Genomic DNA, 26,829 nt, shown 5'->3' on the forward strand with positions numbered 1-26,829 from the left:
AAGTTAAAAAGAAGCGAGGAAGGCTGGCAACGCAGGATGCCCTGTTGCTGCGACTATAAAAGGCCAGATCTTCAGCTGGTGTAAATCAGCACAGCTCCACTGAAGTCAATGGAGCTAGGCTGCCTTACAGCTACTGAGGATATGGCCCTAAATGTCTGTTTTTATTTAACAAAAAAAAATATAAGTGGGAGGAGACCAAGACTCATTAAACAACGTCTAGGTTTGTGGCTAGACCATTTGTGTTATCATCCTGATGTGTGGTGTGGTGTCACTCACCATTAGCTGACCAAGTTCTTAGTGCAGCAGTCTAGAAACAATCAATACTCCCCAATGTCTCTCTAGTCCACGGGCTGGCACCACAGGTTGAGCTAGGCGCTAAAAATAAGGGCTGAGCTGCAATTCCCCTCCGGCTACTGCGCCTTCCCCCAAACCCCCAGCCCTCCCAGTGCCCCGGCGGAGGGGAAGGGAGGCGCCTTCAGCGTCGGTGACTGACGCGGCCCGCAGCCCACCAGGAGGCCGGAGGAGCCGAGGCTGTGCGCCCGGGTGCCCGGAGCGCCTATCAGCGGCGGCGGGAGGCGGTGAGTGACTGGTGGGCGGGGAGCGGAGCCTGGGCGTGTGCCGCTCGCCGCTGCCGGGGCTCGCCGAGCCGCCTCTGGTGCACACACACGTACATTGTCCGAGCGAGCCGCCGCAGCGAGAGAGCGCCCCGGGGCTCGGTGCCAATGCGGGGTGGGCGCTGCAAGCCGGGGGCTTCTCCACCACCCCGGTGGAAAGTTCACCTTCGCCTGGGCCCGCCGCACCATTGATCCAGAGCGGCCGCCGCCGGGGAGGGAGGCAGGATCTGCGGCTCTGGCCGGGAGGGGGGATTTTTTTTAATTTTTCCTTTTCCCTCCAAACTTTGTGTGCGCGCCTCCCGCAGAAGCCCCCTGCCCCCACCGAGGATTTGCCTCTCCCCCGCTCTCTGCCGTGCAAGGAAAGCCGCCGGGGCGGGCGTGAGCGCTGGTAAGTGCCCCCCGTCCCCTTCGCTTTGCGGGGCTTGGAGGTGGCGGTGCCGCCCGGGAGTTGTTTTTGCGGGTGGTTTCCAAAGTACGGGCAGCGGCAGGAGGAAGGGGCGGGGGTTGATCTTTGCCTGTCCCCCCTCCCTCCCACGCAACCCCCCGGGAATGCTCAGGGCGGCGGGCGTGCAGCAGGCACTGCAGTGGCACGGGCAGCGTGTCCCAGGGAGCATGTGTGCGCGGTAAGGACTGGTGGCTGCAACCGGGCATTGCAGAGCAGAACTGGCTTTCCTGAGCAGGAGGCGGTGGCTGCTGCTGCTCGGGGGGTCGCTCGCTGGAGCTCCGTTGATCCTGCACCAGTTGTGAGACTAGGCTCCAAAGTGAGCTGGGAGGATCAACCCATCCCTCTCCGGAGTCGGAAAGCGGGTGTCTTTGATAAAAGCGTGGGGGGGGGGTAGGAGGGGGAGATGGTCCATGTGTGCCTGCTTGGGTGCATCAGTTTGGGAGGGAGCACTTGTATAGGAAGGAGGAGGAGGGGGTACTGTGTTCAGAGCTATGTTTGTGAGGGGGCAGCAGCAATGGGAGGTTACATCTGTTTGGGGAGAAGGGAGACAACAGTGGGTTGTGTCTGGGAAGGGGCCTCTGGGTTGGCGTGGAAAAGTAGCTTTGGCCTTGGGTGTGTCAGGGGCTGCACCTGGGTGGAAGACGGTAGTGAGGGGAGAGGAGGTAGCCACCTGTTGGTGTTTGCGGGGGGAGGCTGCAGTTTTTCTTCCTGTGATTCTCTGAGCATTTGCAAATTTGTTCTCCCTCCATCCCCCAAAAGCTTTCACTCTTCCCCTTGATTTTCAGACCCTCTTGTTTTGTGAAAATCAGGCCCCAGCAGTCTGCTCCGGAGGCCACCGGGGTGGTCCTCATACCTCCAGATTTAAAAGCCTCTGTGCTAGCAGAGGGAGATGGTGGCATTCATGTATGTGTCTAGGCTGTTTGGCAATGGTATAGATTTCTCCTCATGTATGTCCCAGCCCAGCTGCCCTCTCTCAGCTGTGGCACTCCACATCCCTCTGCACCTTTTGCACCAGGGAGGCAGTGGCAATAGGATCTCAGGGCAGCAGCTGATGAATTCTGTGCTATCTTCCTCTCCACTTCTTTTCCCTCCCCAAAATGTGACAGGGCTTCAAAACGGGAAAGGAAGGGATGGGGGAGAATCACCTGCTGGCCTGGCCTGGCCTCCTAGTCTTACAATGACTCTGCTTTCTGTAAACACTTCCTGCCAGTCCAGAAAACATGGGGAAATAAATGGGAGGGGCTCTGCATCCTCCAGGAGAATACCACAGCCTGCTGTCACATTTCCCTTGCTTATTTTTTTTTCCTGCGCTCTCGTTTTTCATCTTTCCCAGATCCCTTGGTATCGCTATACTGATGCCTACAGTGATATCACTGTCAGCAGCAGCTTTAGGGAGTGGTCTATGATGATAGCACAGCAAGACTTCTAATAGCTGAGCCTGGTTGGCCACTGTTCTTTCAGTTGTCATGTGCCACTGAATTGGTGCAGTAATAATAACGCCTCTGAGTGCCTTTCGTTCCAGAGAGTCCAGAAACCCGTTACAAGGCAGGGGCTAAAACAGAAATACAGAGGGGGGGGGGGCAGAAGAGAGGAGTTTCTCTAGGATCCTTCCTCCTTCCAGGGTGTGTCTTGCTTTCTAGTCTCAAGTATTATACTGTGGCCACACACAGGTAGAGGAGAGATGGACACATCTCCCAGTGCAGTGTCACTTGAGAATAATGCCAGAAAGCACTTTATAGTGCCAGGGTGAGGCTTGCTGTCTCTGCAGTTGGGAGGGAAAGCCAAATGGAAGTCCGAGCTGGGATTAGCAAACTCTGAGTGGCTGATGGTCAGCTCTTGAAATGCCTTGTACTGTGTTGTACATCACAGTGGGGCACACGCTGGGGTACTGAGGCTGAGATTTTCAAAGAAGCCTAAGGGAATTAGGTGCTGAACTCTCTTAGACCTGGCTTACACTCACAGTTGTCCACTACAGGTGTGCTTTTAAACGGACTTAAACAGGCACAAACATTTGAGTGGATACACTCTTTGTATTGGGCTAGGGTCACCAGATGTCTCAATTTTATAGGGACCATCCTGATTTTAGGGTCTCTTTTTTCTTATATAGACTCCTATTACTCCCCACCCCGTCCCGATTTTTCACATTTGCTGTCTGGTCACCCTATATTGGGCTGAGCTTGTCTTATATCAATTTAGCTTGTGTTGGTAAATTTTATAGGTGTGAGCAAAATTGATATAACCTGTTTTAAACTGATAGAACAGGGGTAGGCAACCTATGGCATGCGAGCCGAAGGCGGCGCACAAGCTGATTTTCAGTAGTACTCACGCTGCCCAAGTCCTGGCCACTGGTCCAGGGGTCTCTGCATTTTAATTTAATTTTAAATGAAGCTTCTTAAACATTTTAAAAACCTTATTTACTTTACATACAACAATAGTTTAGTTATATATTATAGACTTATAGAAAGAGACCTTCTAAAAATGTTAAAATGTATTACTGGCACGCGAAACCTTAAATCAGAGTGAATAAATGAAGACTCGGCACACCACTTCTGAAAGGTTGCCGACCCCTGTGATAGAAGCATGTCCACAAAGGGTCTGCCCTGGTGTAACTGAAGAGTTATTAAAGGAGCCTTAGGCCCCTTTGAAAACCACAGCCTAAATGCACAAATTAAGCAAGAAAATTATGGGCCCAAGGGAGGACTGGTTGTCTCCAGGGGTTGGTGTTGACATACACAGATCCTTTATATGTCTAAGACCTTGTCTACACAGGGGTTTTAGCCAATGATGTTGCACTGCTTCAACATCCCCACCCCGGCAGAGATGCATTGCATTTGTGTAAACAATGACTTGCATTGGTGCAGCATATGAGGTCATAGAGTTTAAGGCCAGAAGGGAACACTAGATCATCTAGTCTGACCTGTATATCACAGGCCACCAGCACCCACCCACGAAACCTAACAACTAAAACTAGACCAAAGCATTACAGTCCGTAGGACATGACTATAATGTGCCACAGGCAGAGAAGAAGAGGGACTGAGGTGACCAGTGCCAGAAGCCTCTACAATGGCAGGGAATTGACTAAGAGAGAGAGAGACCCAGTTAATCCTGGCAAGTGATTTGCACCCTATACTGCAGGGGAAATGGGGGGGGGGGAACCTCCAAGATCATTGCCAATCTGACCTGGGAGAAAATACCTTCCTGATTCCATATATGGCAATCAGTTAGACCCTGAGCATGTCAGCAATAACCAGCCAGTTAAGCATGTGACCAAGGGAATGCTCAGTGCCACCCCAAAGCCCTGGCCCATCCAGTCAAATGTCCTATCTTGATGAGGCCATTTCTGATGCCTCAGAGGAAGGAGACCAAACTGCTACCTACTTCCATGAATACACGGGGTGGGGTGGGCGGAGGAGGAGAATCCCTTCCTGACCTGGGTGGATTGATTTAACTCACCAAGTAGAAAGTCTTGATTTAAATCATCAATTTTAATCAACTTTTCCAATTGGACTTCATTTATGTTCTAAAGAAAGATTCATTCTCATTGGTGGATATCACTATTAAAACATGTTGATTTACAACTAAATAGAGCCTTTACACTAGATTTGGTACGTCTTTTTGCTATCTAGGGAGTTACACTATAACTACACTTATTTAAGCAAGTATGTACCTTAATATTTTCAGATTCTTCATTGTATATTTTTAGTAAGTTAGAAAATGGTGAATGATATATTGCTTATTTACTAGATCATTAACTTTTTGCTTATGATTTGTGTAGAGCTGCATTAGGATGGTCAGTGGAATTTAATTGCACACAACAGCATATAAAATTTATTTCTATTAAAACAACTGTAAATGTTTTGAGTACATAAACTTCTGTTATCAAAACATGTTTCACATTTACAACTTATTTATTAAACAGAGGTATTGATTGTAGTCAGTGGATTAAACTGATCATTCCAGGTCAGCCTGGGAAATTTTTCAAATATGCCTAAGTGAAAGTGACTGAAGCTTAAATTCCTACTCCCCTAAGTCTCTTGAAAATGAGTTTCCCAAGATACTTAGGCTGTCCTTCAAACTTTTAAAACTAGTAGATCTCATCCCCTCCCTCCTTGGTCTTTATTCATAGACTGGAAGAGAGACAAGTTTTCCTACTTTTTTCAACTTTGTATTGATTTCTCAACTTTGAATGAATTAGTCCAAATGAAGAAAATATTTTTCTGTGCCTGCAGAAGCAGCTACTGCTGTCAAAAGCTAGTTTAGCACTTCAAGAAACTCTGATTCCAGGTGCTTAGCTAATAACTTCCACCAGTTCAGTAGTGCGACTTTCTTTAAAACATCAGCAAGCATGACATGTACTGCTTGAATGTTTCACCCCCAGCCCTGAAATTTATTATGGTTGGCACAATTGATGGGTGATTGGATGCCCATGTCATAGCAGCAGCATCTTCAGCAGTTAGACATCTATCCTGATGCTATGGGTTGAGAATATTGGCAAGAAAATGAGGTGGAGTAAGTGCTCGATCCATCTGCTGCTTTGCTGCTTGCTATTTAACTTTGTTGTTGGGTAGTTTTTTCTCCAGTACCTTTTGAACTTCTTTCCAGATTTAAAAGCATCAGCAATACAGCAGCAGTCTTTCTGTAGTTTGTCCAAGGCTATGGAAATATGCTGAAACCTATCTTCTACTTAATCCTGACCCTGGCAGGTGACTGTCTGAACCATAAATCAGGAGGGACCGTCAGAGTTGCCAAGCCCTGCCCCCACCATCACAAACAACCGCATCCTACTATTCCACTCATAAATTTGTCCAGCTCTCTTGAAACTCATTAAGTTGAATCAGCAGGTCCAATCTAGTCTGGGTCAATGGTAAATGGCTTTTCATTGGTCTAGTTATCTTACGTACTTATATAGTCCCCATTACTGCAGTGCCTCACTGCCTTTTAATGTATTTATCCTTACAGCCTCTCTGTTATCCCTGTTTTACAGGTGGGGAACTGAGACATAGAGTGGCTAAGGCCCAAATCCTCAAAGGTATTTTGACTCCTAACTTCCATTGAAATATCTTAGCTCTCTAAATCTGAGCCTAAGTGATATGCTCAAGGTCACCCACTAAGTCTTTGGTGGATCAGGAACTTGAAATGCACTCTCTCCCCGGTCCAGGGGCTACTGCCTTTAACCACTGACCTGTCCTCTGTTCATCAAAGATCTTCTCCATTCTGTTCCTAAAAGACAAACTTTTCTCTGGCAGAAGCACCAGCACAACTGCTGCTAATTGATACCCTTGTTCACAGTTTCATTAGAGAGGCCAAGGATTGGCTGGGCCTGGAGAATGAATTTCCTCTTCCTAGAGGAAGTTCCTCCATGTCAGGGCAGAGTCATGTTTGTGCAGCACCTACCATTGTGACACGTTTCATCAGAAGGAAATGCACTTCATTTAAAAGTGAAAGATGAAGGATGGAAGGAAAAATCTCCCATGTTTATTTTTTTAAAAATAAACCGCTTTTAAATTAGCAGTAATTACCTCAGTGTGGGGCATCTCTGGAGTGCTAATGATCAGACAGGGCTTCGGACCTGAAGTGAACTTTTCTAGCTGGCATCCGGTCCCCAGAAATGCCCTGAGCTTGGTTCTTCAGTGCTTAGCTACGGTAAATTGTTGATATTACAGAGTAATAACATGAACAGCATTTGATAGCCTAATATGTTGGCAAATTGCAAAGTGCTGATTTCCCAGACTGGTGCCGTATCCTTTTGAAAGGGCTCTACTCTACTGTACTCTCTGATTGCGTATAAAGAGGGAGGTCGTCGGCTTATTATATTAGTTCTCCAAAGGAGGTCTGGAAAAAGCTGATAGTGTGTGCATCAATTTCCATATAATTTCATCTTTCATCTAAAAAACAAATTACATTTCTACCATTATAATTGCATAGATAATCATACAAATATGAAGTGGTGCAGTGCTGGCTTCCTAAGTCTGCGGGCAGACAGCTCCAGTGCCTCTTCTGCTGCTTATGCAGACTGAAGACATTCCACAGATTCATGCCCAATTCTTCTTTGTATGCTTGCAACCTTAACTGCATGTACCCAAGAAAGCTTTCAGCTTGTCTTATGCAGGTATATGTTTCAGACCCTGGAGATATTACGTTATCTTGATCACAGTAAGGTGGGATTGTAGGGTTGGTTCATTCTTTGCTGATGATGAAGATGGTGGCTGTGGGCATGGTAAAATAACTTTTATGTTCTTAGTATCACTGTAGTTAGTATCTTGAGCTCTATGGTCATACATGTTATGCATGTTCATTGAGACAGATTACAACAGAAGGCACATGGTTTCTGTAGTGCGTGAGGTCCTGCATGACATTCCCCGTGGTGAAATGGATAAATGCCTGACGTCTATGTCTCCCATTCTACTCTGGTGATGTCTTATGCACTTGACTGTAGAATTCCACACCTTTCCAAATTAAAGCTGAATATGGGGGGAATGCCTTACTTGTAGCAACCAGTACAGTCACACTACACTGTTTGAAGAAACCAGCTTCATCAGTGTATGGTTCTTGTGTAGGTCTATGGGGGAAGGAAGGAGGGCCAGCTAGGATGTATCCCTCTGCCATCCTAGAGGGGCCAGTTGTCAGGACTTGAAAAGAATTACCAGATACCTACTAGCCAGGGTAAAAAATAACTGCAACCCACAGTTTAAAGCAGAGGTGGGCAAACTATGGGCCACATCCGGCCCGCAGGACTGTCCTGCCCAGCCCAGCCCTTGAGGTCCCGGCCAGGGAGGCTAGCCCCCCGGTCCCTCCCCCACAGTTACGCCGCCGCTCAGCGTGTGCCCGCCCACCTCCCAGGCTTTCCAATAAGCCAGTCCCGCTGCTCTGAGTGGCATGGTAAGAGAGCGGGGGAGGGTTTTAGATAAGGGGCAGAAGGTCCTAGGGAGCAGTCAGATGGGGTGGAGGTTCCGGTGGGCGGTCAGGGAACGGGGCGGTTTGATAGGTGTGAGAGACCCGGGGGGCTGTCAGGGCGCGGGAGTGTGGATAGGGTCAGGGGACAGGGAGCAGAGGGGTTTGGATAGGGGGTGAGGTCCCGGGGGGATGGTTAGGGGCGGGGGGTCCTGGAAGGGGGCGGTCGGGGGCAAGGAGCAGGGCGGGTTGGATGGGTTGGGAGTTATGAGGGGAGCAGTCGGGGTGGGAAGTGGAGGGGGCGGGGGCCAGGCTGTTTGAGGAGGCACAGCCTTCCCTACCTGGCCCTCCATACAATTTTGCAACCCCGATGTGCCCCTCGGGCCAAAAAGTTTGACTACCCCTTGTTTAAAGGAACAAGAGTTGTGTATTAGACTGTACCTAACTGTATCCTATTGTCATGCATCTTTCTATTTAATGTTTTAAAATGTAAATGTACAACCACAGCTCATCAAATACCAACAAAAAAAAATCTGAATATATTTGAATTCCACCTGTATTATTCTAATATATTAGTAATCTGATGAGTAATATACAGCTGGTCAGATTCCACAGAGTATTATTTGAATACATTATTTGACAAATAAAGATAAAATTAATCAAATGAATTATTTGCTGAGTGCTGTTTAACCATCCTGCCTTGCTACGTTTCTCTTGGTTGTTTTTTAGACCTTCTTTTTCTTCCTGTCTTCACTCCACTTGTTTGTATAATAAACTGTGGTGTATCTTTTCCTGAGCTCTCTTCAGTGTCTTTTCTTCCTTTCTTCGCCTATCCCTCCATTGTTCTTAACATCTTCCCATGTATCTTCTTTCCTTTTTTCTTCTCCTAAAACCTTTGTCTCTCATACTTCTTTTTTCTGAGTTATCCCATTATTCCCACTTTTTCCCTATCCCCTCAGAGGAAATGGAAATAATATCAAATGCCTTCTGGCCAAATGAACTAAATCTACTAATTGCATATGAATATGAAATCTGGGAATGACCACAGGGGCAATTCTACTCCATCTTTCTCTTGGTTTTCTGGCTGTTGCAGGGAGGGTGTTTCTGCAGTTCTATATCTCTTTCAGCATTCGTATTTGGTTGGAGATAAATTATATTAGAATTGGAAAAGGTTCAGAAAAGGGCAACAAAAATTATTAGGGGAATGGAACAGCTTCCTGTATGAGGAGAGATTAATAAGACTGGAACTTTTCAGCTTGGACTAAGGGGAGACATGATTAAGGTCTATAAAATCATGACCGGTGTGGAGAAAGTAAATAAGGAAGTGTTATTTATTCCTTCTCATAATACAAGAACTAGGGGGTCACCCAATTAAATTAATAGGCAGCAGGTTTAAAACAAACAAAAAAGTATTTTTTTCACACAACGCACAGTCAGTCTGTGGAACTCTTTGCCAGGGCATTTTGTGAAGACCAAAACTATAACAGGGTTCAAAAAAGAACTGAATAGATAAATTCATGGAAGTTAGGTCCATCAATGGCTATTAGCCAGGATGAGCAGGGATGGTGTCCCTAGCCTCTGTTTGCCAGAGTCTGGGAATAGGCGACGGGGTGGATCACTTGATGATTACCTGTTCTGTTCATTCCCTCTAGGGCACCTGGCATTGGCCACTGTCGGAAGACAGGATACTGGGCTAGATGGACTTTTGGTCTGATCCAGTATAACCGTTCTTATGTTCAGTGAATATCTCCAGTGCCTGCTTTTGCTGTTGCTCAGAGATTTCCTTGTCAGCCCCAGAATGAAATTGACCAGATTCTTGTAATTTTCACTGCTGCCCAGAGAGAGCTTGAAAACAAGTAGTGAAAACTGATAAATCTCATCAGTTTTCACTCTGCTGCAGCTTGTGGGAACTTTGAGCAGCAGTCACCACATATGACTTGTCTGCAGGCTCAGAAAGGCTGTTTTGTTTGTTTGGAAAGTTTTCTTCACAACCATTAGAGAGAGGTTGCTTAGGGCTGGTCTACACTGGGGGTGGGGATCGATCTAAGATAAGCGACTTCAGCTATGCTCTTCGCCTAGCTGAAGTTGAAGTATCTTAGTTCGACTTACCTGGCTGTCCTCACGGCGGCGAGTTGACTGCTGCGGCTCCCCCGTCAACGCTGCTTACTCTTCCTGCCGAGGTGGAGTACAGGCGTCGATTCGCGGATCGATTTATCGCATCTAGAGAAGACGCAATAAATCGATCCCCAATAGATCAATTGCTACCCGCTGATCTGGCAGGTAGTATAGACATACCCTTATCTTAAAAATTAAAATCTTGATTCTGCAAAAGAAGACTGCACTTGTACTGGAAAGATTCTCTCTTACCCTGGACTAGTGGATTTTTTAAAGACTTACCAGTAGATCCCCACTTCCTTCATGGTAGAGCAGGGATCCACTTCTCCCAAGAACTGATCAACTCACAAATTGCTTTTTAAGTGCCACTTTTGTTTGTGTGCTTTCTTCAGTGTGCTTGCTAGTATTTTTTAAAAGCTAGGGTCCTCTTTAGGAACATAGGACTTGCCAGACTGGATCAGACCAGTGGTTAATCTGGTCCAGTATCCTGTCTCCGATGAGTTTTGATTGCTTAAAGAAGGATTTTTTGCACTTTCCTTTGAAGCAGTTATACCCTCAAGGAAAGAGTCGTCATGACCTCCATTAGTTAGAGGTTGGCTCAAGCCCTGAGATGCACAGGTACCACAATAATGGACCACTGCATAAAAGCGTACACAGATAGAAGCATGAGGGCTTCTGTTACTTCCAAAGCGATTTTAATTTTAATTCTTAGTATTGTAATTCTGGATGCTTTGTTACCCATATAAATGTCCAATTACAGCTCTTGGCCACCATATATTGTGACAGTGAGTTCCACACACTAATTCTGTTTTGTGTAGGGAAAGGTATTTTAAACTTTCTGCCTTTAAATGTCATTGAATGCCCTTATGTTCTTGTATTACTACACAGAATGAATAGTAGCATACAATATACTTTCTTTGTCTTATTCATCTGCTGTCTAAACTAAATAGTCCAAGGAAGAACTTTCAAATGAAGAGAGTCTTGCTGTGTAAAGGATTGGAAAGCTTTAAGAAGCTCTTTCCCCACTCCCTTCCCCGGTTTGCCCCCTGTGTATGGTATCAGAGCTCAGGAAGATTGCTCTTGGAAGGCATAGGGAATTGGTGCTGTTTGATCTCTTGTGGTAGTAGGACTTTGAGCATCTGTGGGCTTTCTGACCTACTGTTTTGAGAGCGCAGGTGGGAGTGGGGACAGGTTGTCATGCATGCCTGAGGCAAAGACTTGGGAGGATAATAGTGCTCTTCCAAATGGTGGCCTGAATATGATGCTCTCCATCTCAGGTTAAGCTTGCCTCCTGCATTACTACTTTGATGCTTCCTATTCTCCCATGTTGCAGTATACTGGAAATGTCCTTTTTGATAGAGGTAATTTAAAAAAAAAAAAAAGCTTTGTGTTTTCAGTGAGGATTGTCTTGTCTTGGATGCATCGCTCAGCGGGCTGAGAAGAATGAATGCAGTCTGCTTGGTTTACAGCAAAAGAACAGTGAGAGGGAAGTGTTCGGGTGATGTCTTGTGCGCCAGTGCCTCTCTCAGCTGTTAATCACAATGTTGTTAGCTAGCTGTGAGCAGGAGGCACTATATGTTGTAGCCTTCTGATTTCAGTACTGGGAGTTGTACAGTGACCTCTTCGTACCCATAAGGAGATGTCTCTGTTTCACTTGGGGGGAAGGAGGCTGTATGTGCTATGAAATGTTGGAACAATACTCCAGTGAATAGCCACACTTTTAAAAAGTCAGATAGCATATATTATATGCTAAGATTTGACCTGGGAGGATATTCCCTGGCAGTTAATCACCCATGATGGGGACAGGATGAAGCTGGCGGTAGTGGTTATAAAAATCAAAAGAAGAAAAACCTGTTTTATCATCTAGAAAAGTCAGAATATGACTTGTGTGTTTCTAGTACAGAAGTGTCTCTAGAAATTACAGACCAGTACAATAAGAAAGCAAAACTTCGTTTTCATCCTCCAATTGGAATGAAGCTTTCAACTACTGTATGTGCAACAGAACAGTTAAGAATCTGTGGTAGAGAGAACGGAGGTGTGTACTGTGGTACTTTTGGTGGGCATCCTAATGAGACAGGACGTCTGGGCGGCTCATCTGTCTAGGACAGGAGGTGACACATAGTTTTTGTGGGCGAGGACTGAGAATGCAGGTCTCTGGGCTCCATTTTCAGCAGTCACAGACCTGATGTGTGACCTCACTCTGTCTCTTCCATAAAATGGGAATAATACTGAACTACTGATCAGGGGTGCTGTGAGGATTAATTCATTAGCATTTGCAAAGCACTGGGGTGGGGGAATTGGATGGAAGGTGCTATATGAATGCAAAGGACAAAAACAGACTTGGTCCCTGGGTAATAAAGAATGGGTCCAACTAGGGGTGACTTTGGATTTTTATTTTTGCATAAGCAAAATTTGTGCAGTTCAGATGCTGATCCCATTTTCATTTGAACCCTGGAAGTTGGGGGCATCTGGTTAAAAGACCCCAGTTTGGCCCATCCCGAGGGCAATAGCTCCAGCTAGAGCTCTCACATAGGGATGTCTTCACTGCTGCCTGTACATCTCCCTGTTGTTTAGCAGTGTTAAGTCTGTAATTTAGTTTCCAACATGGGGAAGATGTTATGCCCTGTGCAACAAAGAGGATGTTTTACTGTTACTGGGAAGAGAAAAGAGCAAGAGCTGTGAGCAGGTAGCTAGGAGAGAAGGGTGAGGCTTGTGCGAAGGTGTCTGTGATGGTAACCGGTTCCAAACAGAGACAGAGTCTCACTCACACCTGGGATGATCAGGAGGAACATGTCTGAGTCTGTTTCAGTAGCTCTCTGCAGGAAGTAAAGTGAAGAGCGGAGGGAAGGGACGCTCCATGGGAAATGCCATTAACCAGGCTGCTGTTGTGTAACAGGTACAGCCGGCCATCCTGCCAATCCCGATTGAATCAGTGAACAGACAGATGAGAGTGGGAGCATTCAGTGAATGTCGCCATGAGGGAAAGCAGAATCCAGTGAAAATATTCCAGGGAGATTCTTCCTGGTGAATGGTGAGGTCTGGGGTGAGGAAGGACCTTGTTTTGAGCCTTGCAGAGGTACCTGGTTCAGGAATGCTTTGTTAGAATGACAGATTATGCACATGCAGGAGAGACAGAGACCTTTCTGTATTTGTCAGAGGGTGATATATTCTGCTCAGGGGAGGTTAACAGAGTGGTGGTTTGCTTTAGCAGTCAGGACTCCTTTATCAACCTGACCCAAAACAAAGAGGAAAGATCAGGACAAAGGGAAGGAGGTGGGGTCTGATTTGGGGTCCTGGGTAACTTTGCCTAGGCTTTTGTACTGTGGATGACCCACTTATACTGGGATACCTCACCCTTGCCCCTGCTAGCACCAAAGGAGATGCTCCTTGTATGGTCCTAGCTCACTCCTTTTTCTAGACACTGCAGAGATTGTGGTGTGTGTGTGCTCTCTCGCTGTACAATACACCCAGTTTAGGCAAAAAATGAGATGCTCGTGGTCTAGAGCTGTGTGGCATTGTTAGTCTTCATCTTCAAAAATGTGCACTTGAAAAATCAAGTATCGGGGTAGCTGTGTTAGTCTGTATCCACAAAAACAACAAGGAGTCGGACTCCTTGTTGAAAAATCAAGGCATTCATTTCTCCCAAAACCTGTGAATTTGGTGCAAGGCCAAATATGTCTATTTCTCCCTATGAAAATCACCTTTCCTGGGGGAAAGTCACAAGAGCTTGTGGCAAAACATGCTAAACCAGCAACTAATTTCACATCATGAGCCTTAGGCTGTGGCTATGATGCTGTGGCAGCTCATGCCACCATGTATTACAGTGTTGGACTCCCTCCCAGAGCTGCTTTTTTCTAAGTTCATTTGGCGCTCTGGCATCTTTAACCCTTTGAGCGCAGATGCTTTGCAGCATGCGGGTTGAGCAGATGCTGGAGGGAGTGTGATATCTGTGTATGTGTGTGAGAGAGAGCGCGCACATGCACTGCGTACTATTTTTGTAATGTCTCCAAAAGGCTAATAGCACATTTCTCCCCTAACCATCTTGTTTGAGTTGTGTGCAGAGAATGGAAGTGACTTGACCCTTGCAGTATTCTTCCCACACTCATTACCTTTGCCTCTTCCTGATTTGCATGAGATATGAGGCCAGCAAACTAGCTTTTTATTTGAGGGGCTGTCCCAGTTTCCAAGCAGCCAGCCTGAGGCAGTGGCCTACTTCATGACTTGCTTTGATAGGCAGTAGCTGGCTTGTTGCTCCATTGGTGTGGGAAGAGAGATGCAGATATCCATGCAGGACTGTGTGGGAAGGGTTTAGCTTTAGCTGCCTGCACCAAGGCCTTCCATGCATGCATGCATGCAGTGAGCATGCTTGCTTATTGACAAGGAGTCTGAGCAACTTCCCACTTTGGGGTTGTCCCCTTCCTTTCTGCTGCTGCTGGAGATTGTCTTAGAAGGGTGTAGTGATGTTTATTTAAACACTAGAGTGCCCATCTCATGCTTGCCGAGTGCTCTTTACAATATGTAAAATGCTGCAGTTGCCACCACTTTGTCCTTGAAAACACCTGCTGTCCTGACATCAGATGAAGAGGCATTGTCTATTTCCACCTAAAACAGACCCACTGGCTTCACCAACCAGAAGGGTTGTGGGCCTCGTCATGCACAGATGCCAGCACTTCTTGACTTTCATTGAACATTTCTGGTTGCAATTCAGGCAGAGAGGAACGTCCATTTATCCCTTGGAGACATTGCCCCAGACCCACCAACGTGGCAAGCTCTGTCAGAATCTGAGCGACTTAATCTGTGGAGCAAATGGTTCGTTCCTCATGGCAATTCTGCTTTCAGGTGAAGGCAGCTTGGATTAATCATGCTGAACAGGTCTGCCGTGTGCTGTTTAGCAGCTGCCATCATTGCAGTTGGATTGTGACTTACGCCAGCTGGCTTCCAGCTGCATTCCCCTCTTATTTAAACCCATCACTAGTCCTCTGTAAACCACACTGGCCTGTGAAGGTAGTGCTAGGGAAAAGGCTATTTAAGAACAACTATTAATAGTGGTGGATACCAGGTTTGCATCATGTGCTGCCAGATCAATTAGAGTGGTTATTTGGTGCCACCACATATACCTCCAAAGCTTCCGGGACCCTCTGCTGGACTATGATACTGGACCCTTGCCTCAAGCGGGATAGTGGTGACCCAACCTCACACCATAAGAGATTATGCTTGGTCCATGACACAGGTCTATTTATAATGTCACCTCGCTGCCTCCAATCCCTAGATCCAGAGTGTGGCTGGTTATGTGGGTTGCGTAGGTAACCACTTGGGATAGCCCAGTTGAGGTCACAGTAGCCATGAACTCCTGAGTTGGTCTTAAAGAATCATCACCTGAGTGGATATTGAAGTCACCAAACACCACCATCCATCTGGACTTAGTACTGGTGCTGCTGTCTTGTCTAACCAGATCTCAGTTGTCATTTATAATCTGAGCATGAGCTACAGCAGCTTTTGTTAGCTGCCGATTTTGCATTCCGTAGCGCAGAGTGCAGACTGGGGCTGGTGTGAGCCAGCTTCCTGACACGCTCGCTGATGCCAGTGAGAGCAAGACCAAAAATCGTGGCCTTGTCATGCACATAGATAATCTCTTATCCTCTGGCTGCGTCCTGCTTCGTCTACCCCCTGCCCATCACCACGGAGATCAAGTTATCAAAGACCATGCAACTGATTCTCTTCTTGCCACTCGCCACTACATCACTCTGGATTCCTAACACACAGAAACGTTGTTCTACTTTTGTGGCTATTGAAAGGATGTAGCTGGCTTCCTGCATAAGAACCCCAGAAGCTGCAGAAGTCACCTGTGTATTCCTTCCTTGCCCTGAAGTCCCTATGCTCCTATCATATTGCAATTGCCCATCTCAGCAATCTGTCATTCCATGCAGGTATAACTAAATAACTCACTGGAGACAAGTATTCGTTGTGTTCTTATCTCTTTTCCCCAAACTGTCCTCTATCTGCCACTCTTGCAGGATGAAACTACAAAAGAACTAATTGAAAGGAAACCCCAAGACCTTTGCTCCTCAGATAACGGCCCCTAAGGAATTTACTCACCTTCCTCCCTATAATGAATCCCCCCAATTATCCCAACTGACCACAAGAGATTCTCACTTTCAAGGCCCGACCAGGTATTCCTCACGCTCAAACTTTTGCCTAGAGTGAGATAAAGGGAGCTGTAACCTTAGTTTATGGAGGGTACGTCTTCACTACCCGCCATATTGGCGGGTAGCAATCGATTTCTCGGAGTTCGATATATCGCGTCTCATCTAGACGCGATATATCGAACTCCGAACGCGCTCCCGTCGACTCCAGAACTCCACCACTGCGAACGGTGGTGGCGGAGTCGACGGGGGAGCTGTGGACGTCGATCCCGCGCCGTGAGGATGGGTAAGTAATTCGAACTAAGGTACTTCGACTTCAGCTACGCTATTCGCGTAGCTGAAGTTGCGTACCTTAGATCGACCCCCCCCCCAGTGTAGACCAGGCCGGAGACAAGAAATAGAGAATACTTCCTACCTATTCAATGCATCTACCTCCCCGCATCCCTGTGACAGACGCACCTACAGCCACTTCCCCAAATGCCCCACTCATTCCAATGTGGGAAGAGTCTACTCCTCAGTTGTTCTCTGCTCATTTCCAGACTGAACCAGTAACTCCAGGTGCCAAGCCATAGTGATGTAGCAGCAGGAAGTGAGTCACAGGGCTTGTGGGTGGGTGTCTCTCCAGAGGGCTCCCTGCCATTTTGCAGGTGGCATAGGCGGGGTGTGAGTGGAGTGAGAATGTTGTTGCTCCTTTTGCCCATCCACTCATTGCACGATGCCCAGCCCTCATTGAGAGGGAGACATCTTAGCTTGTGCTGTGAAGGAGCAGAATCCTGCTCTCCTCTCCCCCGCCCCACCACCTTCAGAAAATGCTCATCAGTCTTTGCAAGTTCACCTGCGGGTGGGGAGGTGGTGGTGGTTTTAAGCCTGAGTAGCAGGGGAGAAAATACAGGTTCAGTCTCTGGAGAGCAGGTCACATCCTGCACTTGGGTTCCTCTTCTGCTGTGAGGAGTGGACAGGGAGCCAAAATACATTTCTCGGAGGTGGCTGCTTAACCTGTAATCCTCCACTTCACGTTCCTTTCCAAAGCTGCCTAATATGCTCCAGGCTGAAAGCAGCTCTCTGAAGCCGTTGTGAGGTTTGACTCATCGCAGTCTCCAGTGCACAGCGAGCGCGCCCAGACCCACAGACAGCCACTCTTCCCACTGGACCAAGAGCTGGTGCTTAAATCCTGTGGCAATTCTAACCATGGTACTAGGCGCTTGGGGTGGTGAAGAGGTGGCAGGACTGAGCTGGGGAACCAGGAGATGCTGGAGTGGGGTGGCCAGGTCTGTAAAACATTTGATGGGAGTACAATGGTTTCACAGCCGGGCTGGGGCTTGGATTCTCTGGTGAATTGTGTGAGATGAGTGTGTGCTAAATGGGATTGGCCATGGGAGAGTTTGCATCTGCCATTACTGTCCTGAAGACTGGCTTGGTTTCCACTTGCATAAATCTGGCGCGGAGTGCCCTAATAGATCTGTCTTAGAGAGAGAGAACTGTGGAGTTAAGTGAACTTAAGACACTACGGGTAGCGTCCCATATTCTAGCCATGTGTTTATATACAGGACCTGGAGACTTCTCTAATGCCTGATGGACTTAGTACCCCAGACCACCCTCTGTCTTTGAAGAAAGCTTGTTTCAAGAGCCTTGGAGCTTAGTACGACTTAGAAACCTCAGTGAATGTAGCACTGGTCCCAGGCACCAGCTGAATGGCAGGCATCAGGGCTCTGTGGGGCTTGCTGTTGTTTGGTGCCACAATAATGCAGCCAAGGGTCCCAGTTGTGGATCAGGGTCCCGCTCTGTTGGACGTGTCCTCAGGTATAACAAAGAGACAGTCCTTGCCCCAAAGAACTTGCCAGCTAAGTATAAGATGAGACAACAGATGCATGCAACAAACGTGTGGAAGAGTGCAAGGAACCAATAAGCTAATACTGGTCAGCATGATGAGCAGCAATTATATTGCTTAAACTGCAGTTCTGCTCTGAAAAATTACATGAATATCCCAGCCTCTGATGTGCCCTTGTCAATTTACCCAGGTAGCAGGCTGCGGAGATGGGGTATTTCCACCAGGTCTGGCTTTCACTCAGCCATGCTGTATGAAATGGCGGCATTACTTTATGGCATATGCAGAAGAATAGAGAAATGGGGTCTGTGACAGAGGCAGCAATCTCCAGTCTGGCATGTAAATGAATGCTGAATGGAATTGCCTTATTCGTTATCTAGTTGCATAATGGCACCACATACGGGTCCTAACCAAGATGATGGCCCCATTGTGCCAGGCACTGTACACACACAGAACGAGAGAGTCCCTGCCGCAGGGAGCTTGCAATCAATACAGACAGGACAAACAAAGATTGGGAGAGAAGAGATGATATCCCTATTTTACATATGGCAAACTGAGGCACAGAGCAATTAAATGACTTGCCAGAGGTCTCACACACAGTCAGTAGCACAGTTGGGACTCAAAACCAGGTCTCCTTTGTCTCAGTCCATTGCCTTAACCATAAGATCACTCTTCCTCTTCTGTTAATAATCAGTGAACTTTAAAAGTTTCAGAATTCAGGTTCAAAGTACCCAAATGTTTAGATTCTTAAGTATTCCACTGAAGCACTGGGTTGCTAGGCTGTTCTGACCTATTTTTTCTCATGGTATTTCAGCATTTACACTTGTGGCCTGAACTCAGAAGGACAGAAATTCAAAATAATTGTGGAGAGGAAGAAGTTAGATTCTTCAAACTTCAAGTTTAAAAAAAGCAAAACAGGTATTTGGACAAGTACAAATATAGATATGCGTATCTGGACTTTAAAAATAATGAGATAGGGGCCCACTTTCTGTGCAGATTCAACAGTCTATAACCAGAGGATAAGTCTTTAAGAATAAATGATAAATGACAGCTGTGTGAATTGGAAATCTTGGTCTCCCATATACTAGAACTATACTAGTGCCCCTCCTCCCCCCCCAGCAGCTCATGTGAGAAACTTTGAAGTCCTTCAGGCTAAGACCTACAGACTTTATAAACTCCCCAGAGTGTTCTTACACTTTGAGGTTAAAATATCTGTAGCAAATAACTCCAAAATGAACCATGCTCCTGTCCCCCAGATACTTCAAGGCACTCTTTACAGAGAGGCTAGTTAATTAAAACAAATGTGGGGTAAATGGACCAAGCCTTTTATGAGTAATGGCTTTCCAAGGAAAAGTTAGATCTTCTAGAAGCTAAAAGTCTTTCATTTATTCAAACTCCTCTCCCAGTCACTTTGGTTGATTAAACTGGCACTTTCCAAAACAACATTCCTCCTAAGTGAAATGTTTCACATGTGAAAGCAATTTTTTCTGCAAGGTAGAGTGTAGGTGACAACTTGGCTTAGAATAGAAAGCTATATATAAACTTAACTATTGAACGCTTACCATGCTTCCACGAATAAGCCTCACAGCACCTTTCTGAGGTAGATAAGGGATATATAGTGATAGCGTCACACACCACTGAAGTACACTGTCCTACTACTGAGCAGCTGTCTAACAGCACAACAGTTTAGGAGACACAGTGAATAAAGGGACCTCATCTAGATGAAACCACACAGTGATGTTGGGCTGCACAGAAATGTAATTACTCGAGAGGGAATTTGGCTAGAATTTTGGGATTGACATTTTTATTTCCTTTGAAAGTGTCTAGGGCAGGGGTTCCCAGACGGGGGGTACACGAGACATCTTTGAGGGGTATGTGGGAGAAATTGTGTAATGGTGGATTTTATTATTTCATTTCATTTTCATAATAGGCTACTCAGGTGAAACTTTAAAACTCTGTGGGAAATTGTTTTATAAAATACAGTAGTTAATTTACTTCAAGATGTACCAATGAGAGAACACGCATGCTGACATACTTAGCCCTCACCTCCAATCACCATACAGTTCAATTGCCCAGCAACTGTCCAGTGTAACAGAGGTCAGAACTTAGTGGGGCAGGGAGGTTTGGTTGTATATGTTGCACTATACATCTGCACATAACAGTGAAATGTGGGCAGATGGCTAAAGATAGTTGGTGTTAAGAAGAACCCACAGAGTATCAGTGATGAGAAGGGTAGCGGGGATGCGAGAAGCTGGGAGATCTAGAAGGGGGTATGCAATAAGAAATGTTTGGAAACTGCTGGTCTAGGGGAGTCTTTAATGACCACAAGTAGCTATGGCGTTGGTATTCTATACATCCTAAAAGATAGCACCTCTCGCTGTATGGTGCTTCCTTGTACCTTGCTGAGTCAGTTGGTCATTGCAGACTCAGTAATAGTTGTTCTCTGGAGGTCTCCAACCCAAGTCCTGACCAGGCCCATACTGTCCAGCTTATAAGATGTGATAGGTTTACTGAGTAAGGTGGATGGCTATAGGCCATAATAAAGGCAGACTTGTGTTCTTAAAGACTTGTACTTTGGTTACAGAATGTCTGAATTTGTACAGAAAATGGGCCTCTCGCTGATTTATTTTACTGGTGCCGGCAAATAAGAAATGAGGAGAAAAGACTCTTGCCTGCCCATACTTTGGCCTCTAGTACATGCAGGTACAGTTCTGTATAATGTGGCCCTGTCCCTCCAGCTCTGTCCTCTTGGGATAATGTGATTCAGATGCCAGACTCTTTAAAGAGAATAGTTGCGCTGTTGGTCCCCCTTCTCACAGACTGTGCCATGCTCCAGACTGCATTGTTACAGCGGGTAAATGGCGGTGCAGTCTTTGGAAAGCTAAACTGTTCTGCATTATCAGACGTGTGTCAATGGACTTTCATTCAGGGCTGCAAGGCTGGAATAAGAAGAGGGAGGGTTTCCTGGAAGCAACAGAGCTGCATTATTTATATGAAGTTGGCTGATGGGCCGTGCTGTACAGAACTGCCACCTCTATGAGCTACTGATTCTCAGAGGCAAGTACTGGCACAAAATCTTCACAGTCTTAAGCAGCAGGCCAGCAGTACCTGGCAGATGGTATTGGGACACGGAGAGGAAGTATACTGAGACTTAGAGGAAATGAGGTGATTCAAAGAGAAGGAAGCTTGTGGCTGTTCCTATAGCCCAATACCAGAAACACTGAAGAGGAGGGTTGCACACAACAGATCAGTGGGAAGCATGGTACAGAGTGCACCTGGACCATTCTACAGGTGCACAGTCATTGGTCAGACTTGGTAGTGTTGCATTGGGGTCTGGGTCAGGCCAGTAGTCAGCACAGTGTCTCATTTAAGAAGTCATCTGAGGTTTCCATCTCTAATTTCCCATTGGGATGCCTAGATCAGGTTTATTCATTGCACAATCTAAAACAACTCTACTGCAACCCCGGCATGGATCTCTGAAAGTCAGATGTTCCTGCTCGCTATCAGTGAATGTTGTGGGATCAGTATTTGGTTGGCAATTGTGTTGATGTGCTGGGCTAAATGGGTCCAACTCTCTCTTCTGCAGCTGTGTTGGCTCTACTGGGACGATGGGAGTAAGTACTTGTTTTTTTCAGCATGTTGAAGAGATTCAGTCTAGAGTCCGAAAAGACACGAAGGAGCCAATGAGGGCAGGAAGAGGTGGCGGTGGTAGGGGTGGAGGAACTTTACTTGCAATAATAGACTCTTCCTAGGAGTTCATTTGAACCTGGCCCTTCCCTTTTGTTTTCCTCTGAAGTCTTCAATCCAATCTCTCTCCAAGCAAATGTCATGCAGTCCCTACGTTCATTTTTCCTGTTTGGAGTTGATGGCCTCTCTTAATGGTTTATTCCACATGTTTATCCCACTGTCAGAGGAAAAATGACTCTGCCTGCACTCCCTGTTTGCTCTTAATTTCCTTATTTTCTATAACATCAGGGCTGATGGCTCAAGAATCGTTTACAATAACTCTTCAATCTCTCCGGGCCAGTCCAGCGGCATGACACTTCCTTTTAATGTGTATTCTCTGCTTTGGCTTCGTGCCCCTAGACTCATCATTTTACATTTGTCTGCATCAAAACTACAGTGTTGCCAATCCCAAAGGATCATATATCAGAAGAAGTAATGAAAGAAGAAAAAGAGAGAGAGACCCCAAGAGCAGTTTAAAAATCCGAGGCCCCCCAGGAGTGTCTTTTAAAAAAAAATTTTTTTTATTGGTATTGTCTCATCCACCCAGCATACATGTTAATTGTATCTTCCCCTTCTCTCAGCCCTGTTCTTCTATGTCTGTCTCTCCTGCTCCAGTCTATGAATTAACATCTGCCAAGTAAACCTACCAGAATCTCCAGACACCATAATTCTTGTTGCACATAGTGGCTGGAGGCCTGTAAATTTCACTTTTTCTACTGTGGGCTCAGAGGGGAGGTTACACTTGCAGCACTGTCTTCCACTTACCAGCTTAAGTGTCTCGTGCTTTCTCTTCCCTCCCCCCCCCCCCCCCAAATGACCTAGATCTCCTCTGAATCTTGTTGCAGGGGAAATATTGCTGAATATTCTCTATATAAAATAGGACCGTTTCCAGGCATGACCTGTCTTATTATTCGAATTACAATAGCACCTAGAGGCCCCGCTTGGGGATCAAGACTTTTGTGTTAGGCCCTGTACACGCACAATGAAAAGAGAGCCCCAACCCCTAGGAGAGCATACAGTCCAAGATGAAAGACAGTGGGTGGATTCAGTGAATAGATGGGGCTAGTGCAAGGTGACAGTGAGACAGTTAGGGACCTACTTGGGGGCTACCTTTTCTTGTCCTTTCTGAGCTCTGTGCATCTTTTCCACCTGCTCTTCTTGCCTTCCCTCCCCCAAGAGGCAGTTCCTCATCTGGTGACTTGCTAGCCCTGAGCCAGTGGAATGTTGCTCCTGGACTTCACTAACTATCTCCTGGGAATTGCTGCCCTCCTCCCTGTGTATGGCACCAGTGGGGAGCTCTCCCAGAGTGCATGATTATTATTTGAAATCTGATTTAAACTCATAAATGGCAATAAATGTAACCTAATGAGAAACCCAAGGGCTCAGTTTCCTATTCTGGCTAAGCCATGTTCAGTGTTCTGCCACTCTTGCCCCTCCTTGTATTCTGGGGTTGCCCAGCCCTGGCATAAATTAGGGTAGCCTCAGGGCTGCTGTAATTTACACTTTGCTCCAGTGACACCCTGAGAGCCAGTGTGGCTGGTGGGAATAGCAGGAGCGCAGTGGTGCTCTGTCCATGCGCCTGCCACTGTGGGTGAGGAGGTGTGGTGGCGCAGAGTCAAATATACCAAGGAAGCCCCTAGGCTAGGGATGTTGCTCAGAAAGCAGATCCAATGTCTCCCATGGCTGCATTGTGCAAAGAGAGAGGGGTAAACTGGCCTTAGAGCAATGGAGACTTGGGGCTGCTAATACTGTTTACCGTGGTTTTACTGCCTATTAGATCCAAGCCATCACCTATTGCTCTGAAACCCCTGTGCTGCTCGTGCGGAGCAGCTGGCGATAGAGCAAGAAGCCTCCGGTATCAGCCCTCTGACTTTGATAGATTTAAGTGAGTCCCTCATTGTAGCCTCTGTCCTTGCAGTGAAAGGCTGCATGGTGCTCCCTTCAGAGCTCTCTCATTCTTGCTTCTCGCCTGAGACCAAACCTGCGGCCTCACAGTACTGCCAGCACCCTCTGGTTTGGGTAGCAAGCTGCCAGGAATGGAAGACTGGGATGGGGGTGTGAGATGCTGAGAAGATGCACTTTCTGTATATAGACTTGCAAGGCATTTCCTGCAAACAACCCTGTTGTGCGAGGCACTGTACGGACACACAGTGAGAGACAGTCTCTGTTCCCTGGGCGTTAAGTCTTAATGATAAATTACAGAAGGATGAGTGTGCTGGCAATGTCAAATTTTTTGCAAGAGCTGGAAAAGGATGTAGAGCTGGATGGTGGGGCAAGACCTGGTAAAATGAGTGGAATTCTCCTGGCTGTCTGAGTTTTCCCTTTGATCAAAAGCACTTGTTCCATCATGCCTGTTTTTGCAAAGGTTAGCCCAGTGGGCATGGCAGCAGGAATGTGGCGCACCAAGCATTTTGAAAGGAGTATTGCTAAGGAATCTGCCAGGGGAGGAAACCTATGAAGTTCAGTAGCTAACCTCTGAAGACTTTTTCTCTACAGTGGATAATACAGCTGGCATCATCAAATTGCATCTCACGCCAGGGGGTGGTGCCAGGTTGGTCATTTCACCTCGAGTGTCATGGGTGCATCACTAGCATGATCAGAGTTGCAATAGAAACACATCTCTTGGCATCCAGCCTCTCTTTGTGGTGTTAGGTGGACTTGTGCCAACTCAAGGGTGCTGGAGAGATTTCATTGACTCACGTCTTCCTCCAGCAATCTTAGTAATACTTCTAAAAGGAGCTTTTCCAAACCTTCCCCTCTCTCCACCCCCACCCACATGTGCCTACTTGCTGTCAGGGCACGGACGAGCAGGCTCCCCTCTGCTTCCAGCATCTATCTGCCATGGGACAGAGAGACCTTGTGCAATGAAGGGTGAAAACATAAGACAACATTGGATAAGAAGCACATCAGGGTGGTGGGTGGGTGAGCGCGAGAGAGTGTGTGTGTGTGTCAGTCATTGCCCAGTAGTTAAAAAAGCCTGTGTGTGTTTCTGCTTTGATATTTTCACTGTTGTCCTTGCCCCGCTGAACTCTGGTACAATAAATAGTTTGTCTTTTGATAATTCTCACAGCAAAGTGGTGTCTGGCAAAGCATCAAGTACTCTAAGACTTGCACACAGCCACTCAAGGATGGAGAGAACCTTTGCTTTGCTTAGTCTGTCATCCCGCCACTTGCAATTCCTGCTTCTTACCAGGTGGATCAGTGGACAATGTGTATAAGCCCATCTGTTCTAGCAGTTCATCTATATCTGCTGCCATCATTTCTCCCAGTTAAATGGGAAAAAAAATGGCCAAAGCCACAGAGAGACATTAATTCAGGCCTTTTGGTTTACAAGACCAGTGCTGTAACCCCTGAGCTCTCAACCTGTTGTGTATGATTGCACAGTGCTCTGCTCTTTTATGATGCCATGCTGATAGGCACTATGCAAAAACTTAAGCTAGATCTGTGTAGGCAACGAAAGGAACATAGTTCCTGTAATTCTTAACGTTGGCCACGGCTGCATAGAACTCACTTTTGTTGGAAAGGAAAATCGTCGTTGTTGGGTTTTAGCCTTTTGGCCTGATCGTTGATTTAAATTTGCTTCTGTTTGGATATGCCCTCCAGAATGTGCTTGTTGGGTTAGTCATTCCTATGCCGCCAATTAAAAAAAACAAAACAAAAATCTGTATGGGAAGACAGTGACAGGACAATTTGTAAGATAATGGGAGATGCTTAGTGACTTAGCTAATGGGTCAGATGCACTGACATTTGATAAATGGTTGGAATCAGCATGACCTGCGCATAATTTGGATAAGAAGGTAGGTGTGTGCGGGGGAGGGAGGAGAAGATTGGGTTGCTACCTGAATCTTTTCCTGTGCTTGTTAAACCCCTGGTATAATTCTATTACTACAAATAAGAGGGCAGTGCCAAATCTAGCCAGAAAAACTCCTAGGACTTTCTCTTTAGAGGTGCTGAACGCTAGTGGTTCCTACCGTAGGCAGTAATAGTTGCACCTTCTGTACAAGGGCAGAACTGAACCTGTAGGAATTATATAACACTTTGTAACTTTAAAAGAGGGGAAGGGATGGTCCAGTAGTTAGTCTAGGACTCCGGAGACCCGGGTTCAGTTCCCAACCCCACCACAGACTTCTGGCGTGACCTTGGGCAGGTCACTCGGGCTCTGTGTCTTAGTTCCCCCATCTGTCACATGGGGATAATAGCATAGGTGTGCTGTGAGGATAAATGCGTTTCAAGATTGTGATGTGCTCAGATGCTATGGTAATGAGAGACACATGAGTAACTAAGATAGAAAGCAGCTTGCAACCATTAGCTAATGTTCCCCAAAACCATATGAGGTAGGTCAGTATAATCCCGTTTTAAATAAACAAAAAAGGACTGGAAGTGGATGGAAAGCTTAAGTGACTTGTCCAATGTGATAGACTGAATCAGTGTCAGAGTCTGAATGAAGTGGGTATTCACCCACGAAAGCTCATGCTCCAATACATCTGTTGGTCTTAAAGGTGCCACAGGACTCTGTTGCTTTTTACAGAGTCTGAACTGAATCTCTGTAGATTGGGGTGGGCAAACTTTTTGGCCTGAGGGCCACGTCGAGGTTCCAAAACTGTATGGAAGGCTGGATAGGGAAGGCTGTGCCTCCCCAAACAGCCTGGTCCCTGCCCCCTATCTGCCCCTCCCACTTCCTGCCCCCCTCAGAACCCCTGACCCCCCCCTGCTCCTTGTCCCCTGACCGCCCCCTCCCGGAACCCCCCCCCCATCGAACCCCCCCCCTCCCCTGACTGCCCCGATTCCTATCCACACCCCTGCCTCCTGACAGGCCCCCCGGGACTCTCACGCCTATCCAACTGCCCCCTGTCCCCTGACTGCCCCCCGGGACCCTCTGCCCCTTATCCAACCCCCACTCCCTTACCATGCCACTCAGAGCACCAGGACTAACAGCTGCGCCGCCTGCCCGGAGCCAGCCACACCGCCACGCTGCCCGGCAGGAGCTCGTAGCCCCGCCACCCAGAGCACTGGTGGCACAGTGAGCTGAGGCTGCGGGGGAGGGAAGGGGGGCTAGCCTCTCCGTCCAGG

At 46.8% G+C, this 26,829-nt stretch overlaps 1 protein-coding gene across 5 annotated transcripts in view; it reads left to right on the forward strand.

Annotated features, from left to right (window-relative positions):
- Positions 1-625: 625 nt before the first annotated feature.
- The window catches only part of HRAS (HRas proto-oncogene, GTPase), a 76,735-nt gene continuing 50,531 nt past the window's right edge, over positions 626-26,829 (forward strand). For 3 of the 5 annotated variants that reach the window (XM_045016081.1, XM_045016084.1, XM_045016083.1), the window contains exon 1: positions 627-1,002. The gene's annotated coding sequence lies outside the window, so the exon portion shown is untranslated. Of the gene's footprint in view, positions 1,003-18,847; positions 18,952-26,829 lie in introns of all 5 variants that reach the window. The other 2 variants (XM_045016082.1, XM_045016085.1) reach the window with 2 other exon arrangements.

This window comes from Mauremys mutica, chromosome 4 (assembly GCF_020497125.1).
Source record: "Mauremys mutica isolate MM-2020 ecotype Southern chromosome 4, ASM2049712v1, whole genome shotgun sequence".
Lineage (NCBI taxonomy): Eukaryota > Metazoa > Chordata > Testudines > Geoemydidae > Mauremys > Mauremys mutica.